The sequence below is a fragment of the Gymnogyps californianus genome, unplaced genomic scaffold (assembly GCF_018139145.2).
Source record: "Gymnogyps californianus isolate 813 unplaced genomic scaffold, ASM1813914v2 HiC_scaffold_113, whole genome shotgun sequence".
Taxonomy (NCBI): domain Eukaryota; kingdom Metazoa; phylum Chordata; class Aves; order Accipitriformes; family Cathartidae; genus Gymnogyps; species Gymnogyps californianus.
In genome coordinates, this window is record NW_026113994.1 from 123572 (window position 1) to 145256 (window position 21685).

The following is a 21685-nucleotide window of genomic DNA, read 5'->3' on the forward strand; positions in this document are numbered from 1 at the left end:
TAAATGACCTTCAAATGGTCGAAAAAAAAAAAGTCTGTTAAGTAGTCTGCTTGCAACTAGTTGCTAGAGAGATTCTATTTGAAGGTGATCCTTAATATGAATTACAAGGGATCCAATTTTTTTGCAGAGGAAGGGCAGCGGGCACATCAGCCTTGCTATCTTAAAAGCATTTAGTAAGTGTTTATCATGCATGAAAAGTTCATGTCATCTCGCTATTTAGTGCCCTGTGCACACAGAATTCTCTGCGAGGATGTCAAGTGCAAAAGGGTCATTAAGAGCATGTAGGAAATTGGATCAGAGGAAAAGCCCTTAAGAAACAGAGATTTCTTTTCCATATAGCACCTGCTTCAGCTAACTGAAAAGACTCCAAAGAAACAAAGTTTGAGAGAGGTGTTTCTTGAGGATGTTAATTTTGTTATTTAATCGTGCATTCTTGTGGCGGGTAGAAGGATTACCTGGCCTCTAGCAGATGAAAGAAAATTCACCCCTGAGCCACCCCAGGGACTGAGGGAAGATGGCTGCTACTTTCCTAGTTATGGAACTGTGGGAACTGGTAGCATGGCACTGCAGGGACCCCTAATTGCAGCTTCCTACTGCAATCCATATGTAGCCCAAGCCCACACACCGTCTTCCAAACGCCAGACTGCATTGTGCATCACTTGTCTTTTCTTGGGTTTTCTTTCTCTTTTTGTTATATTCCTTTTCATTACAATTATTATTATTATATTTTATTATTGTTATTGTTATTATTATATTTTATTTTAGTTTAGTTATTAAACCGTTCTTATCTCAACCCACGAGTTTTACTTTTTTTTCCGATTCTCCTCCCCACCCCACTGGGAGCGGGGAGGAGTGAGCGAGCAGCTGCGTGGTGCTTAGCTGCTGGCTGGGGTTAACCACAACAGTGGGTTTAGCAAAAAACAGTCCTGACACTGTATCCACAGCAGTGAATACATATCGCCACCCCCTCGACGGGGGCAGGGGGCCAACATAATCAACCTGCCAGGTATTCAAGGCCCACTGACCCTGTTTTATCTTTCCCCACAGCCTATATAATGCCCTTAAATATAGCTGCATACAAATAGTACAATTATGTGCACATGCTTTATAAATATGTAATGGTAGAGGGGTTTGATTGTGAGCAATGTCCCATGCGTGCACAGTATGAGCTGATCGATGTCCACAAGCTATATGCACCTTTATAGCTTGAGCATGTACTTTGGCAGAGGTCATATTATCTACTTCCCTATTATTTTGTGACTCAAGCGAATCATCTTTTTGATGAGCTGAGACATGCCTTAATTTTAAAGGATACCTTTGTACATATTGCCAAATTTGTTGCTATATATCTGCCCCCCATATAGGGTATTTTTGTATGTGCCAATCCTCTTGGGCCCAGTGGGGTAACCACATTGTGAGGCTTTTGTATACAACCCAACTGTCAGTGTATAAGTAACATGCCTTCCCTTCCAGGATAGCAAGAGATACTGCAATCAGTTCAGCCCACTGGCTAGATGCCTGTACACCTGTTTGCCATAATATAATTCCTGGAACTGGAGCATATGCAACTGCTCTCCATTGTCTTTGTCCAGTTGCCGTGTATGTTGCACTTCCATCAGTAAACCAGGCATCTTTTTTGTGCTCTTCTATTAACTTGTCATAAGGGGGAGCTTCCTCCACAGGAGATGTAGGGATATCTCCAAGGGGAAAAGTTTCCCCTAGTGTGGGCATATGATTAAATGGTACGGTTCCTAGAAGAGTGGCGTGTGGAGTGGTTACATGTGGTTTTCCTGGTAGAAATCGTTGCTGTAAATAACGTTTCCATTTCCAATGTGTGGCTGCCTGAGCTACTCCTGCACGGGCCCTAACGGAATCATCAGTAACCCACCCATGAATAGGTATGGGTGTGTGTACAGTCACGCTATCTTGGTCTGTGATTCTTTCAGTTTCTTGTAGTGCCCAAACTACAGCTAAAATTTGTTTTTCCATCGGGGTATAATGTATAGCGGAGCCTTGTAATGCCTTGGACCAAAATCCTACAGGTTCTTTCTGATTTTTCAGCCCAGTCATCTGCCACAATCCCTTCAGAGGTATACCTGCTGTGGCACAGACATAACCACAGCCACAGATGCTTCGGGGTGTCCTGCTCCCACGTGGACTCATCCACAGGTCACAGTCCCTTCGACTCGAGTTCACACTGGAGTTCCAGCCTGCCCAGTACAGCAGCACAGAAACAGCAGCGATGCTTTTGCCATCTGCCAGCCCAGGCGTATCGCCATGGCTGTTATCAAAATGTTCCCAGGCACAGCAGAGTAAGATGATAAGCAGTACAGCAAGCAGCGAAAGCAAAAAGCAGCCACTAACAAGCAGTAGACTCTAATATACAGTAAGGCAAGCAAGCCCCAAGGCAAGCACAGGAGCCTGCCGATTAACAGCTCAACAGCAATAACAGCTATAAATTCAGTCTAGCACATTCCAATCAAACCTGTCGTTATCTCGAACCCTTCGAGCCCCACGTTGGGCACCAAAAAGGACTGTCGTGGTTTAACCCCAGCCGGCAACTAAGCACCACCCAGCCGCTTGCTCACTCCCCCCCGGTGGGATGGGGGAGAGAATCAGAAGGGTAAAAGTGAGAAAACTCGTGGGTTGAGATAAAGACAGTTTAATAGGTAAAGCAAAAGCCACGCACACAAGCAAAGCAAAACAAGGAATTCATTCACTACTTCCCATCGGCAGGCAGGTGTTCAGCCATCTCCAGGAAAGCAGGGCTCCATCACGCGTAATGGTTACTTGGGAAGACAAAATGCCATCACTCCGAACGTCCCCTCGTTTATTAGCAATATGCGCTACCAACCACTCTACAGTACCTTGCAGCCCATGGCACTGCTCTGCTTGAGTAGTAATTACTTCTTGGGCGATCGCCTTTGCATCTTGTAAAGTCCCAACTTCCTTTTCCAACTCTCTCATTTTACTCCGTAATACTACAACTTCACAATCAAGAGCTCTAAGACCGGTAACTAATAACCATCCCAATCCCCCCGCTAACTTGCGAGAAGGCTCTGATGCCGCTTTCCATGGCAACCCGTGCATAGCCGTTTCAATTGTCTGGGGGGTAACCACCGCCCTGTCATCTATTTCAGGCCATGCTTCCAGCGGAGCCAATGTAGCCAGGAAAGCGGCCACGGGGGTCCAGCGCTCAGTACTGGGCCATCCCAGAATACGGGGAGTCACCGTTGTGGCCTCCCCAGTCCCTGACTTTTTTTGCCAGCCATGGCATGGCTGTTCCTGGATCCTGCCGACTATGTCAAATGTGTGGGTCAGCACAGGCAGGACGCAGGAACAACCACAAAACCATGGATGAAATGCAAAGAGTATATTTATTTTCGTTACCTCGCCAACCGGGGGATCCCCGAAGCAGCACCCGGGCAGAGGCACACAAGCGGGGATGCAGGCACCGCAGAGCTCGGTCCATGCTGGAGGATCACCGACCCTGCTGTTTTTGCCTGTTTATCAGGGATTTTCGCAGGTGTAGTTTACCACTGTGCTTTGATCTTTCCCACAGCAGGGCAGAAATCTCAAGCATGTTCAATAAGGTGCCTCTAAGTCATAACATAGTCATAACATAGGCCTATGTTATCTAAACACAGATGTTCTACTTGTCAAGCACACAAGGCTAAACAACAATTAGTATGATATATGTATTTTTCTACACCCCAACCGCAGGTCACTTGAGTGTGTTTATAATCCTCTTGGCCAATCTTCCCTTATCAACCCACATTGCCTTATGAAAACAACAAACAATGTTACTCTGTGGTTTCATTTTCATTCTTCAACTAGCCCAAGAAATTTAAATCTCCTGCTTTATACACTGTGACCTTGGTAAAATTCTCATCTGTTGTCTTTTGCATGGTAACACTAGTGTTTTAGCTTAAAGTGAATTTGAGTACCCAAATAATCAAACATGGTCTTTGCTCTAGCTTATGCCATTTCTTTTCCACCTAAATCTGACAGACAAAAGAACTTGGAGCAGAGGGGGAATATGCAGCAAAAGTCACAGAAAAATGCTCATAAAATGTGGGTAGACGAGTGCATGCTCTGAGCAATAAAATGCAAAATACTTTGAGAAGTGAACCAGTCAGGCCTCTAACATGTTGGAATTTAGGAAGCTAAGCACAGGAAAGCAGTCCAAGAAAGCCTCGTTTAACATGCTTAAACCTTTGAGACACTTTAGACACTAGCATTTTAGGCAGAAGCTTCACTGGACAGATAAACTTGTGCTATTGACAGAAGGAAATGGAGGACAATGTAGACACATAGGTGCAGGAAGTGGTCTCAGGGTCTGAATTCCAGTTTTGCAGTATGATGTGCCTGGTTACAATCTTCAATAAGCACTGAAAAGATTAAGGATGGAATTTAGTTACCTGCAATAGTAATTTAGTGCTATTTTAGATACCATAGAGTATCTGAGATGATATACACAGGATGGTGGCAGATATGAGAGAGTAACTCTGGCTCAAAATATATCACCTTCAGCACTTTGGTGAACACCTGTCTTGGGCGATCAAGGTGAGTGAGCCCAGAGTTAGGTGCCCAGAGCCCCTGCAGAGTAAACTGGGACATGTAGGCAGCTCCAAAATACATTCCATGTTCACCAAAGCTGAGCTAACCAGCACTGAACATAAAGTTGTCTCTGGATACGCACTGCTTTCTGGGGCATAGGGGTCTGCATATTTGCAATTTAGACCTTCCGAGAGGAGACACCTAGAAGAGTAGGTCTTGTATCTGTTAAAAAATAAAGGCATAGCATCCAGCAAATAAGGATCAGGCCTGAGGTATTAATACAGGATGATGTTCCAGAGTCTGCTCCAATATCACTGAAACTCTGAAAATAAGTTTATTTTCTGAACATTTGCTCTAAGATCCACAGGGCAATACTTGCACATTATTTATCTTAAAATTGATTGGTGTTTTTCATTGTTCATTTGCAGTAGTTCTTCTAGCTAATGTATATGTAGGATGCAGGACAGCAGGCTAGGACACCAGGTTTGAAATTCCTTGCCTTAAAAAAATGGGCACCGAATATACTGGCTGAAGCAAAACCTTCACTTCTACTCTCCTCCATCTCCCTTCTTCAGAAACAAAGCAAGCAAAATACCTCCACTGTCACTTTTCTTTTCCCAGAGAACCAGAAAGTCAATGCATTCATTACAGAGTCAGATGGGTCTTCATTTTATATTAGCTGTAGATAATGACATGATGGATGCCCTAGAAACAACAGAAAGAGCAAGAGACTGCAGACTGTAGCAGGGCGTTCCTTCATTTTCCTTTCTCACTTTGCCTGTGCCTTCCTCTCCTGCATGCATGTTCATATTGATTCCTTGGAGATTAGTTCCTTAAAGAAAACACTCTGTTTCCACAGATATTTGTTGGTTAGGTAATTATTCTGCTTTCATATAAAGTATTCAAGGGAGCTTTGCTCTGTAGCTTTAAAGGAAGTAACCCAGACAACCCACAACCTAAAATTTTCCACATATTCAGAGGCTGAGAGCAGAGCTGCTATTAAATATTGGTTTTATTTTTGCATACAGCAAGTACTGTGCATTCCCAGCTCTTGGTATAAGTCTGATCATGGTTGGAACATGCATTTTATTAGTGTGGTTTCTTTTTGTGGCAAGCAATCGTGTGCCGTAACAAAATAACCTAAATGGTACTTTTTTCTGCAATTCAATTTATGATGGAAATTTAGATTAAAAGAATGCTTCTCTTCTTTCAGCTATTCTTATATCTTAGATGAATAGAGAACATTAAGAAGGTGAAGTGAGGAAAGAGGAGGCATTAACCTACCCACTGCACAGAATTTTGACTTGCTCCTATCCTATGAACAGAAATTTTGATGGAACACACAATATGTGCTTAAAAGATTGATTTACTCCCTGTAGAAGTTATCACTTAGGTTTCACACAGCACCAGTGCTTTTTTTTTTTTTTTAAGTTTTAGTTTTCTAAAGTCATGACATAATGGGGGAAACACAGATTCATCTGAACCATTCTCTTATTTCTACAAGACCAACATGTTCCTTTTACATTCTCCATTTTTCCCTTACCATCTAAATAAGATCAGTGGAGATTAATTGGAGAAAGATGTTATATTACTGAAAAAATATGGATTCATAGTCCCTGTGCCTGGAGGCCAGTAACAAGTGGAGTACCATAGGATCTATACTGGTATCTGTCCTGTTTAACATCTGTATCAATGACCTGGAGGAGGTAATGTGCACTCTCATCAAGTTTGCAGATAACACCAAACTGGAGGGACCAGTCAATACGCTCAAGGGCAGGGCTGTCTTCCAGTGGGACCTAGACAGGCTGGAGGAACAGGCTGATGGGAACTGTGTGAAATTCTGCCAGGATGAATGCAAAATCCTGCCCTGGGAAGAAAGCAGCCCATGCAGTGATACAAGCTGAGGACTGACTGTGTGGGGAGCAGTCCTGCTGAAAAGGACCTGAGGGATTTGGTAGACAGCAAGCTGCCGTGTGCCCTGGCAGCAGTGAAAGCCAACAGCATCATGGGCTGTGCGAACAGGAGCACAGTCAGGAGATCGAGGGAAGTGATTATCCCCCTTCACTTGGCAGTCATGAGATGACATGTCGTGTACTGCATCCAGTTTTGCCCCCCTCCCCCAAGAGAGACACTGCCAAACTGGAGTGGGCCCAGCGGAGGGCCACCAGGATGCTCAGGGGCTGGAGCATCAGCCCTGCGAGGGGAGCCTGAGGGATGGGGCTGCTTCAGCCTGGAGAAGGGAAGGCTTTGGGGGCACCTCAGAGCAGCTTTCCCCTTGCTACAAGCAGGTCACTGAGAAGACAGAGCCAGGCTCTCCACAGCAGCGCATGGTGGCAGGAGGAGAGACGATGGGCATAAGTTGAAACGTGAAGTTCAGACTGGAGAAGAAAGGAAACCTTTTTCCCCATGAGGACGGTGCAGCAGTGGAACAGATTGCCCCAAGACTGTGTTGTGCAGTCTCCATTCTTGGAAGTTTTTGAAACCCAGCTGGGTGAAGCCCTGAGCAACAAGGTCTGACCTCTTCACTGACCCTGCCTTGCACAGGAGGTTGGACTGGGGACCTCCTGAGGTCCCTTCCAAGCTGAATTTTCCTGTGATTCTATGATTGTTAAACACAAAGCAAAGAAAATAGATAAAAAACCCCATAGATTTAAGCTGCAGGTAAGAATGTGGAATATGAACAATGTCTTGATTTAATTTCAGTCTCCTGCAGTTTTTCATGCAGTTTTGAAAAATAAAAACTGTTTTAGTAATTTAATATAAATAATTCCTCACTCAAGAGAAACACATTCATACTCACTTAAACTGTGAATGGTATGGAATTTTGAACTATTCAGACTAGCTCTCAGAGTCTCAAGCCTCGTCTAAAAGCTCAGCAGGTAGAAAAATATCAATTAAGAATGCATTTTGCAATATTATATTGGCAAAATGCCTGTCGTGGTTTAACCCCAGCCAGCAACTAGAGCACCACGCAGCTGCTTCCCCCTCCCCGCTCCCAGTGGGGTGGGGAGGAGGGAAAAAAAAAAAAAAAAGGTAAAACTCGTGGGTTGAGATAAGAACAGTTTAATAACTAAAGTAAAATAAAATACACTACTGTCCTGGTTTCAATGCAATTGCTCACCACCCGCTGACCGATGCCAGAGCTGCGATCTGCCCCTCCCGGCCAACTCCCCCCTGTTTATATACTGGGCATGACGTTCCATGGTATGGAATATCCCTTTGGCTAGTTCAGGTCAGGTGCCCCGGCTCTGCTCCCTCCCAGCTTCTTGCACACCTGCTTGCTGGCAGAGCATGGGAAACTGAAAAGTCCTTGGCTTAAGATAAGCGCTACTTAGCAACAACTAAAACATCAGAGTGTTATCAACATCATTCTCACACTAAATCCAAAACCCAGCACTGTACCAGCTACTAAGAAGAGAGTTAACTCTGTCCCAGCTGAAACCAGGACAATGCCCAGCAACAAAAAAGTCACTATTTCCTTCCAGTATAAACTCTACCAGCCAAATAAACTCTTTTCTAGCATGGAGCCTGCATGTGGACCCCATTATATTGATCTAGAAATGTATATATTAACATAGCTTTTGCTGACTATAAGAAACTATTGCCTGCTAAACCAAGCAATCAGAGTTTGATCAGTTAACTCCACCTATGACAGATTTTACTGATATAGCTACCTTTATGCTGTACAAGCACAGACTTAAGCTAGTGCTTACACTAGGCATTCACAGGTAGTCTTGCAGAAATTATTGCCAATCATAATATAATGTGCACTAGCTGTAGCCACTTTAAAGTGAAGAAAACTCTTCCAGATGAAGAACTATTAAGAACTGAGTTGTTAGAATCCTATTTGACATCCTGTTGATAAACATTGCATTATACACTAACATTAAACAGAAAGCAAAACCGGATTCAAGTATCATTTTGTCTTCTGCGCCTGGTTCCAGAGCATCACACTCAGAATGGAGAGGACTTTCAATATGCTGTTTGGAACAGATTGAAGCGGCAACTGCATATACAGAGAAAAGAGTACTTACATTAGCTGATGTTGATATTATTGGATATTATGTCAGTACAAATGGTCAGAATTCAGGTATCTTTACTAAGTGTATGCAAGTCAGACTTGCTTTTCCAGGCTTTCTAAGGGGATCGGAGAAAATCTGGAAAAGTGATAATACAGTGTAAATGGATAAAAAAAGAAAAAAAAGAAAAAAGTACGTAGTTATACATGAAATTATACATAGTTTGAAAGGTAGATGTTTCCTAACAGATGTATAAAGAATATAATCAATTCCTATATTGTTGCTGAGCTAAATTTAAGATTCATGCTTCATAAGATATTAAACTCAGATATTCTGAAGTTAATTTCTGTTGATGATTAAAATACTACCACAGACTAGCAGCACAGAATAAGTGTATCACAATATCCCCCCCAAATCCTCCAATGAAACCGAGTATACTAGTTATTTTAAAAAAAAAAAAAAGAAGACAGATTTACTTTTTTTTAATAAGAAAGAAGCCAAGAGATCACTGACCATGTATTATGCTATTTACTTGTATTGGAGCAATGGAGAAAATTCAATATATTTATCCTACAGACACATAACACACACACCCTTGTACTTTTGCAGCTCCAGGACTAGCTGTAGACAGTGTGGAGACTTGAAGCCTAATTTAGGGGTGAAGTCCTAATTATTAAAAAAAAATATCAAATTCTCTTGTCTTCCACTTTCAGAGAATCTATTGCACAAACTTTCAACCCCTTCCTACTGCTGTAGTGATGACCTTCACCCCTCCAAAGCCCCCCTGCTATCCCAAGCCAGGACCCCAAACCAGCACTTACCTACAACTCTTACCTGTCTCCTGTCATCTCAACCCCGTCCACATCCCCACAAGCTTTCTGACTGAAAATTACTTTGGCTGCTTTTGCCTAAATCTGGTCTTGTTGGCAGTGAACTGTGTTTGACGTTAATCCCTGTGAAACTAAACCACCTGCCATATGAAGAAGTAAAACCCACTATCTAGTATACAGAAAGTGCAGGGAGGTCTAAATCTGGAATATATAATAAATCTACTGATTTATTATTATCTATGCTTATTCAAACATATAATGAGGGAGCAGTAAAGTATTTTCTCTGGTTTATCTATGTGGTATTTTAGATGTTCAACTCTCACTGCTACTGGGCCAATACAAAACAGTTTGTAATAATCTCAGATTTATTCTTATTATGTTACGGGAACGTTGTATTAAACACCATAAACATCTCTGGAGCTGGAATGCAAGTCTTCCTCTCCTAAAACAGTGCTCCAACCACAAAACTACAGAGTCAGGATCAGGTCTGTGGTTGCAATTTCTAACCCAATGAGTTACTAATTGTGCTCTGCCATATCTTCAGTAACAAGAGGTAAGAATGAAAGGCCTGAGGAACAACTGCTAGTTTGGCAGGGCAGGCATCTCCCAGGAGATGTGGATGTGAATCCCCTAACCAGTGGTAAGAACTGAAACTATATGTCCTTTTCACATATATTAATGGAAACGCTATGGTATTGCTTGACACTGTTGAAAGAATATAGAGTTCTGTTTCCAAAATTTTTGAAATGAGAAAAAGGCAAGAGATGGTTCTGGTGTAGGAATAAGAAAGATGTATCTGTGTGCCCTTAGTTTAAAACCCAAGTGACACTTCTGGCAGATAGTTATCGACATGTCAGATTTCAATTCCCTTAAGCTGATCGAAAATTGATGAGGTCACATTTGACTGTCCACGTTGCCCCAGCTGCATATTTCCCCCCCCTCCCGTTTTGGTCTGGCACTCACAGAAGTGGGCAGAAAGCCAGCCTGGAGTGACAGCCTGGCTGAGGACTGATCACTCGCTGTTTGCAGGTCAGTCTTTGAGGCACACCAGCTCCCTGAAGCCAAGGAGCACCCAGTCACACAGCTCCTGGTGCAAGAACAAGGGAAGGGCAGTACCAATTTGAGCAGTGAAAGGTGCCAGGAACTGCACCGTCCCCAGCCACTGTAACCAAACAACTTCCATGTGGTGGCACCAGCATTCATGTTCATTGAACCACAGCAGGGAACTCGAGTGAGCTACAACTCTCTTCTATTCTGGGTTAATTTCAGAGGGGGCTCTGCATCATGGCTTACCAAAATAGCTTACCAAATTGTAGTGGGTTGACCCTGGCTAGACGCCAGGCGCCCACCAAAGCCGCTCCATCACTCCCCCTCCTCAACTGGACAGGGGGAGAGAAAATAAAACGAAAGGCTCGTGGGTCAAGATAAGGACAGGGAGATCACTCACCAATTACCGTCATGGGCAAAACAGACTCGACTTGGGGAAATATTAGTTTAATTTATTGCTAGTCAAATCAGAGCAGGATAATGAGAAATAAAACCAAATCTTAAAACACCTTCCCCCCCCACCCCTCCCTTCTTCCCAGGCTTAACTTTACTCCTGATTTTTGCTACCTCCTCCCACCCCCCGAGCGGTGCAGGGGGACAGGGAATGGGGGTTTGGGTCAGTTCATCACACGTTGTTTCTGCCGCTCCTTCCTCCTCAGGGGGAGGAGGACTCCTCACACTCTTCCCCTGCTCCAGCGTGGGGTCCCTCCCACGGGAGACAGTCCTTCATGAACTTCTCCAACATGAGTCCTTCCCACGGGCTACAGTTCTTCACGAACTGCTCCAGCATGGGTCCCATCCACAGGGTGCAGTCCTTCAGGAACAGACTGCTCCAGCGTGGGTCCCCCATGGGGTCACAAGTCCTGCCAGCAAACCTGCTTCAGCGTGGGCTCCTCTCTCCATGGGGCCACGGGTCCGCAGGTCCTGCCAGGAGCCTGCTCCAGCGCGGGCTTCCCACGGGGTTACAGCCTCCTTCGGGCATCCACCTGCTCCGGCGTGGGGTCCTCCATGGGCTGCAGGTGGATATCTGCTCCACCGTAGACCTCCATGGGCTGCAGGGGGACAGCCTGCCTCACCATGGTCTTCACCACGGGCTGCAGGGGAATCTCTCTCTGCTCCGGTGCCTGGAGCACCTCCTCCCCCTCCTTCTTCCCTGACCTTGGTGTCTGCAGAGTTGTTCCTCTCACATCTTCTCACTCCTCTCTCTGGCTGCAATTACTGCTGCACAGCTTTTTTTTTTTTTTTCCCTTTCTTAAATATGTTATCACAGAGGCACTACCGCCATCGCTGATTGGCTCGGCCTTGGCCAGCAGTGGGTCTGTCTTGGAGCCGGCTGGCATTGGCTTTATCGGACATAGGGGAAGCTTCTAGCAGCTTCTCACAGAAGCCACCCCTGTAGCCCCCCCTGCTACCAAAACCTTGCCATGCAAACCGAATACACCTGTAGCTCATGTTTATGCTTGCACTACTTAGCCCAGTGTGTGCTCTGCCAGACACCTGGTCGAGGAAGGTGCCCAGGCACATCATTGCACTTTCAGCCATTCAAAACCACTTTGTTTCTACCTGGCAGCTGCACCCGCAGCACGTTGACACCCGCTTCACCCTAAAATCGAATTTACCACCTTCCTGAAAACAAACCCGGGCGCCAGCTCTGCCCTTATCGACACAGGCCAGGGCCGGGTGCCCGGGCCCTCACCCCCCACCAGCGAGCCGCTCCGCCGAGGACGGTCCGCGGAGCGGCCGCCGGAGACATCCCTGTAGCGCCGCTCTTCCGCGGACCTGCCAGGGGAGCGGCGTAACTTCTCTGCGCAGACCCCCGCTTCCACATCGCGGAGCTAAGCGTCCCCCTCCGCGGCCTCCGGGGGGGAGCTTCTCCCTCCTGCTCCCCCCCCAGCAGAGAGATGCGCTGTAGTAGCCGCCACCTTCCCCTAGATGGAGCCCTGCGGCGCAGTGAAAGTGACACGCACCAGCTGGGGCTCCCGGGCAGCCAGTGGCGCTCCCGGGAACGCGCGGAGCCGCCCTCGCCCGCCCCGAGGCGGCAGCCAACCTCCTCCTTCCCGACATGTTCACCCGGCGCGCTATCGGCTCCGCTCACTTACCCCGTCTTCTCCACGGCTGACGGCCAGTGAGCTGCCGAGCGGGGCGCGGCGGCTATGGGAGGAGGAGGAGGAGGAGGAAGAGGAAGAGGCCGCGGCGGCCGCTGAGCGCCACGCGCCCCGGTGAGCAGGGCAGGTGCGGAGGGGGCCGCGGCGAGTGAAGTGAGTGCTTCGAAGGCGGGGCAGCGGAGGTGGGGTGCGTGTGCGGGGAGGGGCGGCAGCCTGCGCTCCCTGGCTGTCCCCCGCCCTGGCCTGATCTCCTCGCCTCGCGGGAGGGGTGCGGTGAGGCGGGGTGCAGGCTCAGCCCCACGCCCGGCCGCCCTCGCTCGCCGTTTTCGGTCGTTGCTGTCTCAGAAGTTGGGGCTGGCCCGGCGGAGGGAGCGCGATGCCCAGAGGCGCCTCGGAGGCGGCCGCCCCTCGCTGAGGCGCTCCCATGGTGCTGGCGCTCGCCGGGGTGGGCGGCGCCCGCCGCTGCCCGCAGCGCCGCTGAAACTTGGGGAAGTTTCTGAGCGACTCGGTGAGTACTGGGCGGCGGCGGCGGCGGCTTTGCGCTTCTTCCCCGGCGGCCGGGCGGCGGCCGTGTCCCGCGTGGAGCAGCTTCCTCGCCCCCAGCCCTGGCGGGCCCGGGGTCTGTCTCCTCTCTGAACGGCCCCCGGCCGCCCGCCCCGCGGTCCCGGTCGGTCCCTGGGGAGCCGCGATCGCTGCTTCGGCGCGGGGCAGAGCGGCGGCGTCGGTACCGTCGCCCCTCCGGGAGCGGGGCCGCCCGGCGCGTCCCGCTCGAGTGGGTAGTGGGGCGCCGGACACGGGCTGTGGCAGCGGGCGTCAGCTCTGGCTGTGGCCGCGGACCCGCGGTATGGACGGCTAGCAGGGGGCAGGCGTGGGGGCGAAAAGGTTTGTGACCCCGTGTGCTGTAGGTGATGAAGGGAGATGATGGGGGAGCTGTCTGGAGAGGGAAAATATGGCCTTGGAGATCTGGCTAAATACTGTTCTTTAGAGAAACCTTCTTTTCTGTATGGACTTGAATTTAAAAAGCAGAGCGTGAACAATACATGAGCTCCTAGCGTCTCAGTTTTTCCTGCTGTAATGGATCTAATCGGAGTGTTTCTTCTGTATGGTTTATTCCAGTTTATACAATTTCCCCCATCGTTTTTTTTTTTTTTAATTTTTCATGCCAATGATAATTGATTGAATTTCTTAGTGTGTGGTCTGCTCTAAGTACTGCACAGGAAGAAAAGCTGAAGAGAATATTTTTAAAAACAAATACTGCAAATATTCTGAGCAGAAGTATATGAAATGGAATGTGTTTTCTCACAGCACCGTCTTCAGTGATATTTGTTGCAAACTCTCACAGGGCTAATTCTAGAGATCAAGTGAGTGGATGTGCATTACAGTTACTCATCTTTTCAGTAGTGTATATCTTGTTCAGAATCTAGTGTATTATTAACTTACTGTATTCAGTCACAGCTTCACTTTCCTCCTCGTGTAGCAACTACAAAAGACCCACACCTGGTCATCTTTCTGTTCGTGGTTAAATCAGAAATAAGAATGAAGCAATTAAAAAAAACCCTGTAGCCCACTACTTGAGATGGATCCCATTTAAATCCTGTGAACCTTTAAGCAAGGGTTTACAGATAGGAAAAATTGAAGTTACTTACAAGGTAAATAGGTGTTTAACTTAAATCTGAAGGACTCTTAGCTATAGCATAGACTTGGTTGCTCACATCAGTGATGAAAAATATAGTTTGGAATAGAATCAATATATGGGCATTTGGTAAGATTTATTTAAAATACTAGCATTTATTTAAAAGATGCTATTTTAAATATTGAGATTAGAGTAGATTGCAACTAAGATGTTTTGTGGCTCTGAGTGATAAATATAAGTATTACTGTAAGTTATTCAGACAGTTTGAAATGTTTAAATAGGAATGCGGTGTCTTTCATCTCTACATCTCAGTCTTGCATTACTAGAATTGCTACTTGATGTGTTAATTCAGGACGTTAGCATGTTTTAATAATTATAAAGGATTGACAAACAAGACAGCTTGCAATGCTTCTGAGGAGTCATTTCCAAAATTGCCAGTAAATGGTAGTGGTACTTTTATTAAATATATGAAAATAACTGCTGAAACTTACTCTAATGTATAGAGAAGTCATAGACACCCCCCAAATATTTTGGAGTCAAATTTTCTGAGTATGGTCAAGCATTGTTTTTATTACTATGGGCTGTTTCATTGTCTCCCGGTGTTGATATGTCTGCACAGCACAATGCAGCACCATGCAAATATATAAACTTGGGGACTCTATAGCCACTTCTATAGAGGTGTTATTTTTTTTGTAGCACCATGCAGCATGGCAGCACTGCTCCCAGAGAGCGCTTGGGTGTCTGTGCCATGCTGGGTGTGTTGGGGAGATGTACGGAGCTCGATTCTGCACGTTTTTACTAACTGAAGTAGCATGCAATACTGTATGTGACCTCTTGTGCCCGTTTCCAGTAGGGAAAGCTAAAATAAATCTTTGGCAATTCCCCTATTTCTGGGTTGGTACCTTTCTTTACCATGCTCTGGAGGCTGAGGAAGTATAATATATATTGGTCCTTTTAGGTTGTATAACTTTTACTCACAGGGTCTCTTTCCCTTGACTATGCATACATTTCTGTTAATGTGTATATAAACTAGAGGTAGGCCTTGCTCCTATCAAATGAAGCTTCCTTTTGCTGCAGAAATCGTTTTTTATCAAAGCTAGTATTTATCTTGTGCTAATAATGGGAGCATTGAACTGAATAAATATAACAGTATGTATCTTATTTGAAATACCAGATTTCCACGGACAAAATAGAAGCTGTGAATACTTGTCATTGAGAAAGCAACATAGGCAGAGATGCTTTGATTAATTTTTTTTTTTTTAATTCAGACAAAAAAATATCAGACATGACAGCACTTGCGTTCAGCCCAGTTGAAGCTCTTGCAGTCTCAAGATAGGTGTCAAAACGTTTTCAAAGCATTGCAAATAAATAAAGATGATAGTAATAACAAGAAGAGGGGATAAAGTTGGTGGGGAAAGGAAAGGCAAGGATACCAGCAGTGCAATAACGAGTCCCCTCAGCCCACATGGGAGTCCCTGAATGAAGGGTTTGCTAAAGGGTCAGGTTCATTTTAACTAAAAGGATCTTGCTTATTTTTTCACCACATATTGATCTGATGGAAAGACAAATCTTTGGCCCAGCAGAGCTGGGATGGTAATTCTGGGAAGAGGGCAGTGTGAGGAAAGCAGGCAGAGAGGCGGCAAGGCTGCCACTACAGTCGTGGTGAAGGCGAAAGGCTGATGCAACGAGATACTAGCTTGGCAGGAACAGATTTATGTCAGGACTTGAAGGAACACTTTGTGCTCAAATTGTTTATCATAAGGGAAATCTTTCTTTATTGTATATGAATCCCAAGTTAAGCTCTTTGTGTGAGGTGGGTGTTTATTTGCACATAATTTTAATTCATGAGAGATGTAACAAGCATCGTCTTACCAAAGAGCTGGTTCTCAATGTATGAGAAACAATTTTTCCTAGTAAACTGTAAAGGCTGTTTCCTGACAGAGATGGATGTTGTCCATATCACATTTGCTGCAGATTATGAAATGAAAATACATTTAAGCATGATATTTTATTGACCTTTAGAAAGTAGGTATTCTATTGAAAAGAAAGTCATCACCAGAAACTTTATTTTTTTATTAATAAGTTAATATAAACTTCAGAAACGCTTCACAGTAGCAGGGTGGTTTGCAATAGGATGGGACTTAATGTCTTACCTAAACAAGGTAATTTTTCTTACTGTTTGCTGAGCATTTGAGGTACAATGTTGTGGGGATGTAAAGGACAATTAAAATGATTTTTACTGAAGGAATAACTGATGGAAAACACCCTTGTCCAGTCTTCTGCTTTGAGCACTAATGGTCACTGATATGAGAGATACTTGTATTAAGTATGTGGATGCATGTGCACAGGCACTCAGTTCAGAATAACTTTTCAGGTGTAAGGTTGTCCCACTTCATTTGTTATCTATGTAGTCAGTAGCTAAAGGATTATAGCAGTAATCAAGCACTCTTCATCTATGAGCTCTAAAACTTCAGCTGTTATGCTATTCATACTTATTATGCTAATCACATTTATGTTAGTCTTTTGACTTTCCAAAAATCCACTGACTGCGATGCTGACATCTGTATCTTCTAAATCATACTCAATTTTATAACTTTGAATTAAGATACTCCTGTTTGTGTAGTGATACAGTCTGCAATGTAGTCTTTTGTCCTGCTACATGGCTGAACTAGCAGTTATGTTTTGTGGAAGGGATCTACTGCATGGGAATGCGGTCATACAGGGGAAGAAGAGGTAACACAGGGCTGTATGGAGAATGCTGGAGATGCGGTGGAGACAACGAACTCTGTGCGGGGAACGCAGATGGGAGGCTATGGAGCTCTGGTAAATTTAGGAGAAAATTTTAACCTCTCTACGTTAGAGAGTAAACACAGCACCCATTCTTCTGGTGTGGAAGGAGTTATGCTTTCCCGTCTCTTCTTTTCTGTAGTCAGAGACACACAGTGTTAGGGTATCATAATGCTAGACCTGCTAAGCCTGTGCATCAAGCACAGATCACTATGTAGGGTGTATAATGTGGGAAACTGAACTTAGAATGTGCAAAGAGAAGATGTTTCACCGGCTTTACACTCATTAAGGTGAAAGGTTTCTGTCTCTGATTGCTTAATAAGCTTGCACTTGTAATCCTAGAACAAAGATGATATATGAAGACATAAATATGAATAAGCAGTTGCATTTGGGTACCATTTAAACACTGGGCAATAATAGGGATGGAGATAATTAACATTTAGAACTTAAAAAGCTGTTTACTGTCATAAATCCATTACAGTCTTCAAACTCAGTTTATAAGTAGTCAGTCCAAACATAAAGTAATATTTCAGATGCTCTACGGAGTAATTTTGTGCAATACAGATTTGTCAGCAGCTATAACACAACTCCTCTGAGGGGTAGTTGGAAAGAGTTAGGTTATTAATTACAACCTGGCCTCCTCACCATCGTGTTGCATCATTCAAGTGCTTAAATTGAGTTTGAAGTTTTACTGCCTCAGGAGAAAATGAGATTGGTAAAACTTGGCCCTTTAGTAGGAGAAAAAACAAATCCTGACCTATTATCAGGAGCTGTTCCAGCACCATGCTAAGTGGCTATTTGCTTGTAGCCCAGGCTGTCGTGGCATTGCGGTCCTGGGCAGTTCCGATACAGTCGCTCAGTACTCCAGCTTTTGCAGTGGTGCTGGTTCAGGTCTGGCCAGCCTAGAACTTGGGGAGAACAGAAGTATTTTTTTGCTGTTCTTGTCCAGGTAGAAACATCCAATGGCTGTTTCTAGCCTTGAAAATCTGCTGCACCTGTAAAATACTGGGTTCGTTCAAATCCCAGTGGGCTGGCTTCATATTCCAGTAGATCTCTAGGATGCATTGCTGGTAACCTGTAGATAGAAACTACCTATGTTAGTTCTGTGAACAGATGCCTGTGTGCCTGACTAGTATGCAACAGTTTTGGGTTTTATTCTATATGTGGTTCATCTCTACAACCTTATTGATATAGCTGAACAACTCCTTTTGTGCCTGTTGGAGTTTGGGGATTGGGTAGCAATGGTCTGACTGAGAGGGAGAGCGCGCTTGTAGGCCAGGAGAAACAGACTGAAAGAACCAACAAATTTTATTTCAGCTGTCTCGGTTAAATGAGCATGCTTGTCAGTTTTTGCTTCGCTTCACGAACTGTGTGCCTTATTCCCAGCTGCTTTCAAATGTTCAGCTAGCAGCCTGATTTCTGCTATATTTTTTTTTTCTTTTTTTCGCCTGCCTTTTTCACATACACATAGGAATTTATGTCAGTGTTATCTTGAGAATGAATTGGTGCAGTGGGCTTTCCTTTATCACATGACTGCAAATATTGTTTGAATTTAGTACCGAATGCTTATTAAATTGTGTTTGCTCAAGAACCATGTTATGAACCTACTTTATAACTTATAATTGTTTTGAGTGGTAGGTATACTGTTTTCATCCTAAAAAGCTTGAACTGTTTGGTGTTTTGACTGTTCATGAGATTGCTTGTGGCTTTATGCGATGCTATAAAAAGTGAGTGAAGAGGTATAAGAAAGCAGGATTCCTTCTAGATTATGGTTCTTGTCCCTTGCTTCACATGAGTTGAAGAGGCCTGATTGTGATTACATTTGGGACCAAACTTTATCTGTTCTGCCTAGAGTAAGGAAGGTCTAGGATGAGGATTGAGAGAAGAAAAGTAATTAGAAGTAATGAGCTGGCATATCTTTAGATTTGATTACTTTTTATGGCTGAGCCTAGTTATGGGAAGAAGAATGTATAAGAACAAAAGGTATGTCCAGGGAACTCTATGGAACTTTTACTTACAAAGAAATCCCCAAGAAAACTGTTGCTTTTGTAATGACTGTGACAGTTTGAACTCGGGCACAGAGCAGCTCTAAGGACTAAGTCAGATGTTAAGTAAACAGGGCAGAATATAGTGTGGTTGGGGCTCTGGGACTCCACGAGCCCATATGTACTTCATAGCATGCACAGATCAAGCCCAGTGAGCTGTGCTTATGCTGGGGCTTTGGTCTTCCAGGTTGAGTCCTGGCTTTTGTAGGGCATATTCTAGGGCCATACTTGCTTCAGTGAGTTGAGCCACTAGAAGGAATGATTTACAGCATGCAGTGGGAAATCCTGCCTATTTTTCCTGAATCCGTTTGCAGTTCTTGGCTCATCCACACATGTAACTGAAGCACATGCAGCCAAAACTTTTCAGACTTGACTTGTGCTTGTTCCAGCCAGTGCTAACCTGCTGGTCCAGTATATGTAGATAAACTTTTCTTGCTCATGGCCACAATGTTACTGTGATAGGATCAGAGAGAGTGTGTGAGACAGCATTTTACGCTTTTTAGCTGTGATTTCTGACCTTTGGAGAGCAGCAGTGTCTCAGGGTCTGCTCATGCTGGGTGATGATAACAAACACTGCACAGGAGAGATGCTTGTTATGTGATACGGTCACTGCTGGCCTCCTGTACGCCGGCCAGTTCTGCTGGTGCAGGACAGTGTGTACGGCATGGAGGGACTGCAGCCCGGGACAGGGAGAAATGGCCCCTCCACCTCCCTGTGAGGAAGGCTATTTTTGTGGAACTGTGTGATGAGCTCTGGTATCTTCCAGCACTAAGGTGTGTTTAACAAGGAGGCCATATCAGTTCAGAAACCATTTCAGAAAAAGTAGTTGCTGTTGTAAAGCAGCCTGTGCCTCGTTACTACTGGTTCTTAGTTAAGTATTTTGCTTGAATAGCTAATTTCCTTGAAATAATAGGTAGCTTTGAGAGAATTAATTTCTTTGATTGTACTGGGTCCAGACACACTTTTTTCGGTGACATGTAACTTATCCACCACAAGGCACACACGTGTGTTAACTACAGTGGATACTGCCTAATCGTTCTTAAGGCTTTGGCTGACCACAGGGATGCTGGTGGTGACATTAAGGAAGGATGCCATTCAGCTGTTTAAGTGGTGTGAGGGGCCTGCCTAACTTGCATCAGAACAAGGAGGAGAGCAAGAATATTTGCATGAAGATGCTTTATACATCATTGATTTTTCAGGCTTATTGTGTATAACTGTAGAACATGTATCTGACGTACGAGGGAAGGGAAATAAGCAATACATTGTGCGCTTGTATCTTTGATCCAACTTGTGACGTAGATGAATGCACTTAATGCCATGATGGAAAAAGTAATGCTGTTTACTGTTGCACCCATGCATTTGTTGTAGCCTGTTCTATTGCTTTTTTCCAATTATAAAAAAGTTAATGTTTTATTAAAGTAACCAAAAGTATTGTGAAAATCATTGCAGGTCCCTTTTCCTCTCCCGTCCTACTACTGCAGGCTGAGGGCTCTCTCTGTAAGAGCCCAAGGGAGCTTTATGGATCCAGTGGGAATAAAAAGTTCATCCGTCAAAAAGAAACAACATAGGAAGAGAGACTCTCCTCCTGACTTTCATGCTGTGCATTAATTGTTCATGTTGATATTGAACAATATAACAGAAGCCTTCATACAGAAGCTTCTGTAGTCATGCTCCTATTTTATATGCTAGGGTATGAATGTCAGATAGAATTCAGTTTTTGAAGAATTTTGGCCTATCATTTGAATGTTATTTCAAGCCTAAGGAACCTGAGAGCCTGGTTCACCACAGGAGATCTCAGAGTAGAAGAGGGAAGTAGTTTTCCACAGTGGGTGAACATGTTCTACAGGTGTTTCAGTTTGCTAAATCATGCAGAAAAGGAGAGGTTTTATGGTGTGAAGGATAAAAAGCCAGGGACTGCATATAGATTGTGGATAATTTCTGAAACAAAATGGAATATGCATAAGTAGAAAGACCAGGACATGAAAGCCTGGGGAATTGTTGGCTGATATTGGAAAGCCTGAAGTTATAGACTCTGAACTATTTGGTTCCATTGTCTTAAGGTGAAAACTGGACGTTATGTGACCAGTAATCAAAAGGGCGTATTTAAGTGTAATGATTTGTTTAAGAATGTTTGAGATGGCTGGACTAAAACACAGTAAAAAAACCAAACCCTCAAGATGATTTAAAAATTCAAATGTAACTTGAATTGCACCCAGATGTTGTCCCAAAAATCAGGATTCTTTCACCCGGTGTGCAAAAAAGCCGATTAACACACAGAGTCGAGATATTTGTTTATTTCACGTCTGCGCAGAGATGGGTGCTAGGTGGTAACTCCACAAAGCTAGCACACCCGGTTAACACCCGGTAAAGCATTTTATACCTTTCGAGCAACAGTTATCAGTATTTTTACAGTTTCGCTGAGTTACTCTCGTTCCTATTGGCTCTCGCAAGTCTCATCTCCACTTAAAGTCGCAGCGTCCTCCTTTTTTACTGCGCATGTTCTGTGAGGAAGGGGCTTCTGTTGGTAGGGGGCTCTCCCTACCCGAGGGCGGGTTTTCTAGTATGTTAATTAGGAGAGTTCACTCACAGTTCAAGTAGCTCTTTGGTTGCCCCTGTGCTTATCTTGGTATTTCTTTACCCTGCTGACTTATGGTGTCAT